Source organism: Lactuca sativa, chromosome 4 (assembly GCF_002870075.4).
Source record: "Lactuca sativa cultivar Salinas chromosome 4, Lsat_Salinas_v11, whole genome shotgun sequence".
Lineage (NCBI taxonomy): Eukaryota > Viridiplantae > Streptophyta > Magnoliopsida > Asterales > Asteraceae > Lactuca > Lactuca sativa.
Window position 1 is genome coordinate 109,565,119 of NC_056626.2, and position 5,224 is coordinate 109,570,342.

Here is a 5,224-nt window from a genome sequence, read left to right on the forward strand (position 1 = left end):
TTTGGACTTTACAATTGGTATCAGAGCAGAACCAGCGTCAAAGGCATTCTACAATCGATTTTGGAGCGAGTTCTTATTGGCTTGAGACTAAGTTTGTGTTTTTCTGCAAAAGGGTTTTTGGTTTCATCGAGAAACTGCAAAAAAACGTTGTTTATGGCTCGAGCTTACGACCGTAATCTCTATTTACGACCGCAATCTCATCATAGTTCTTCAACCGTGAATTGCATTCTTGAACCGTAAACCCGGAATCAAAGACTGAGTATTCTTGCACTGTAAACCTTGGACCGTATTCTCTTTTCGACCGAAAACTTAGAGTTTACGGCCGCAAACTTAGTGTTTACGGCCGCAAACCAATTTTGGGCAGTAAGCTCTTTTTGACAGTAAATCGGATTTTAACTGTGACAAAGAATTCAATTTAAACTTTAATTTAAATTTTAATTATTTTTAATTAATTTTAAAAATGGAATCTCAAAGTCAAAATCATTTCCAAGAACTTGATGATGTCATGGGTACCACTACACGAATTCCAAGGTTAATGTCTGTTGATGGTTTTCCCGAGTGGAAGTACAGAATAGAGAAATACATAAAAATGAAAGACTTCAATATATGGAAATGCATCATCAAGGATCCAGTCAGAATAACCACTACAGTTGCGAAGCAAGTGGTTGACAAAAAGATAGAAAATTACACTGATGAAGACTTTGAGAGTGTGGAAGAGCAGGAGAAGGCGTTGGCCATCTTGACCATGGCCCTGTCACCAGATATTGCTCAAGGGTTCAGAGAGTATACGTCTGCTAAAGCTTTGTGGGAAGCCCTAATTGAGGTTTATGAAGGGAACGAAAACATGCGAGAGAGTCGCCAAGACATGCTGCGACAACGATTTAATATGTTCAATTATGTTCCTGGAGAGACTCTTGAAGCACAGCTGCAGCGGTTCACAACTCTCAGTACAGAAATGACTGTGGCTGGGATCTTCTACACGAAGTCAGAAATAAACAAGAAGCTACTGAATGCTCTCCAAAAATCTTGGGACATGAAGGTAGCTGTCATTAAGAAGACGAAGGATCTCAGCCGTCTCTCTCTCGCTGAAGTGATGGCAGTCATCAAGGCGTGTGACATTGATGACAAGCAGCGGGAAATCAACCATGTGAACTCATATTCAGCTGCGAACCTTGGCATTTCTTCAAACAATGCTCTTTCATCTTTTTCTTTTTCTCTTCCTTCTGCAGGTTCATCATTTAATACTCCGCAAGCTCAAATTCAGACTTTCTCCACTCCATCAGTTTCCTCTACATCAGCCATGTCGTTCTCGCAGAATCAATCGTTTGTGGCTTCTCAAGCTGCTTCATCCTCAACTGGAGCTTCTTCTTCAAAGGGAAATGAGGGCGATGAGAATCTTGCATTTGCTTCGGGGCTTATCAATTATGACAATGCACTCGTAGCCGGGGATCTTCCACCTCAACTGTCATTTGCTGATCTTGATCAGATTCACCCTGAAGACGTTGAGGAGATGGGTATTACATGGCAAATTGCCATGGCAGTCTTTAGGGCCAAACAGTTTGCCAAAAAGACTGGAAAGAACAACTGGGGGATGAGTGCTGATAAGAAGGTTGGTTTCAGCAAGGGAAGCTGCGATGTTTTAACTGCCATGAGCCAGGGCATTTTGCTCGTGATTATCCATAGTCAGACAAAAGATTAAATAATGATAGGACAATTGTTATAGTCGGAAACAATCGAGGTGGTACTCAAATGAACAATGAGAAGGCTATGGTCGCTCGGTCATTTGACTGGGAGGATCAGATGCAGGCCCTGAACTTGTCTGGACCTGAAATTGCCCACCTGGCACAAGTTTGTGATGATGCCCCGGCAGAGATTGTGGCAGCTGAAGATAAGATGATGGAGCTACAGTTTGCGTTGATGGTATCCTCTTCTCATGAACCTAACTCAACCGAGGTAAGTATACCATCATGCTCTCAAGCTTGTATTGATTATGTTAAAACTTTGCATGAGAAAATTGAGACATTAGACAATGAAGTAGAAAGCCTTAAGATTCTTCATGAACTTAATGACTCGTTAAAAAGGGAAGTTGAAGACCTTAGATATGAATGGTACCAACTTAGAAAAGGTCAAAAACCACTTAAAGCTCAATTGGAATAAAAAAAATTAAAGACTTTAGGAGACTTCAGGAAGACTATAGTAATAAATGCGAAAATTATGATTATGTAGTGAAACAGAACGCTGAATTAGTGGCTGAAATTGAATCTTTAAAGGGGAAATTTGAAACTGCTAATTTTGATTTTAGAAAATATGATTTTTCAAGTGAGGTAGTTGCAAATATGATAGACCACTGCATGCAATTTATGAAAAATCAATCAAAAGGTCTAGGTTATAATCAAGTGCCCCCTCCCTTCAATCATTCATATCAGCACAAGCCTTTGTCCAAAGAAGAGATTGCTAATGAACCGTTTATCACTACAAGAAAAAAGGCCTTTTACGACGCGCAAACAATGACACTCGCTGATAGACGACGCGCATTTGTAAGTGCCCTAAAAGATAATGTCAATTTTGCAAAATTTGAAGGATAGAGGGCACGTATTTGTGTGCGCCCTAAAATTAGTGGCAGAAAAGAAAAAAAAAGAAATGCGGAGGGCGCCTTTCATAAAATGTGCGTCATGTAAATGTGTCGCTTTATAATTTTTAAGTGAAATACGCGTTTTAGGCGGGAAATGAAATCGACGAAAAGTATCCCCGCCTATTGAATCCCAAAAATTAATCCCCCTGCCTCTTCTACTTAGCAAGAAAAAGCCCTAGGTCCCTCATCTTCATCTTCAGTATCATCAATCTCTACTCGATCTCCTTCTTATCAGTATCATCAAACATCCCGTTCATCCTCTGCATTATTTCCATCATTCTTCCCTCTGCTCACTGATCAATACCCAAAAAACCCTAATATCATAACCACTCCTCTTTTCTCGCACAACAAAATCCCAAAACATCACCAAATACTAAATTCCACAAAATCGTTGTGACCATTTTAACTAGGGCTTTTTTCATGAACGAAGACACTCTCGCATCTCTTCAAGGGTTATTTGATAGCTCTTGTATGGTTTAATCCCTATACTGAATCGAGAGTCAAGGTTGTTGGTATGAATTCTCAATTCCCCTTCAATCCTTCATCACACATTTAACCCTAGATCTTCGGATTTTATAAATATTAGGGTTCAATTGATCGAGAAGCGTCATTTAACTCTTCATTTTTCCTGATTTTGGGTTGATTTACGTTTGGAATTTTGTTAATTTTGGAATTAGGTGCAACTTTCCTATTGCCGAGACTTCTGCGTCCCTCCCTTCAGCGTCGTCGCCACCCTCAAATTTGCACCACCTCCGACGTCGGCTTCCCCTCTACCTCCGATAACTTCTCCATTCACGCTTCCGAGTCCTCTAGCTTCTGCAGGTAAGGTTTCCATTTCCTTTTCATCTGAAAATCGCGTTCTAGATGCATAAATGTAGTTCTTCTAGAACTGTTTAAGGCTGAAATCGAGTTCCAGATGTGTATATTTAGTTTTTTATGTCTTTTCTTTTTCCTCTGAAAATCGAGTCCCTGGTCTATGGTAATTCATTGGTCTAAGTAAAATATTTCTTTAAGTTTGACTAAATAACATTCAAAATCCATATCAGATCACAAAGTTATTTATTCCATTCATCACGCTTTTGTTTATTTTCTTTGAAGTCAAGATTCAAGATCTGGGGGTTATCAACCATCAGTGTTAGCTCTAGCTACAATGCTTCATATCATAGATAAAGTTGACTCTTTAAACTATGTGTGACTATTCGGATTAGCTTCTTGATGTACTCAAAACCACCGGTTATTAGGAAAGTTAGAAACAAGGCTTTCTTTAAGGGCAAAAAGGGAATTTGTGATGTTGTGTTTGATCACGTAAGGATGTAGCAGCTTTTAATTAGATTAGTAGTAGGTGTAGTAAATATAAAATTGAGTGAAATGCTTGGTTAATTAGCTCTTCTGTGTAGAGCTCTAACTCCTTTGTACGTAGTTTTGTGCCCAGCCAACTTCTGTGAGGAGCTTCAATGCTGTAAAGATTACTGAATTCCTCATTTGGTTGTAATGGATTCTGCGCATCTAGTTTGGGTTTTTAATTTTTATTTAATCGATCCTTGATTTTAGTCTAAACCATGTTTGAGTTTTGTTACCTAAGATTTGGTAGATCTCAGTATCAATTCTGATGATCGAGAAATTGATTAATCTTTGTTTTTGTTGCAGGTGCAACTTGGTCATCTGGGTTCAACCTCAAATGCAAGTCAAGGTCAAGGTCAGCAATTCCCCATTCATGGGAGGGAGAACATGAACTAGTTGCCACCTAGGCAACCCACCAATAATGGTATTGGTAGTGGAGTGTCTTCTATGCCTCCCCCACAGTCACCTGCTAACATGAGCCTGGGTCCAGATCATCTGTTGCAGTTACAGCATGCTAGGCAGCAGATGAATAGGTCTTCTCCACAGCCTCCTGCAGCTTCAGCTAATGGTGTTGGATTGGAAAACCCTTTAACAACTCAGAAACAACAAACACCACAAGGCCAACCACACCCAGGATTTACAAAGCAGCAACTACATGTTCTCAAAGCCCAGATTCTAGCTTTCAGGCGTATAAAGGTTTGTAGAACTTGTTTTTTTTTTTTAAATATATTTTTCATTTATCATCTCAGGGGTTATTTCTTTCCGACTTAATGAGCTTAATGGGCTGAGCACATAATATGGACAACTATTTATATCACTGTTGTTTTTTGACTTAATTCGGACAGAATAGCTTACCGGTTTAAGCAAAAAACTTGGCTTAATGTATTTGGACACTACTTGTTTACCTATTTACCCCCCCCCCCTTTTTTTCCCTCCAGACAACTCTTCTCATGTTCTCCCTTCATGATGACCTAACAAGGTTTTACATTAGTTTTGATCTGAAAAAGCTTTGCTTAATAGTTTTTTGAATTTGAATTTTCAGACCATTTTCATTTACATATTCGAACATTTCAAACACTTACAACCTCCAAAATCATTTTACTTTGTATTAAAATATTATTTTAACGATATTTTTCTTATAATCATCTTTGAAAACTGAAGTCTAATAGCTTCTTAAGATCAAAACTAGTGTAAAACCTTCTTAGGTCAACATATTTGTTCGAGTTGAAGTTTATTCACAATCATAACAAT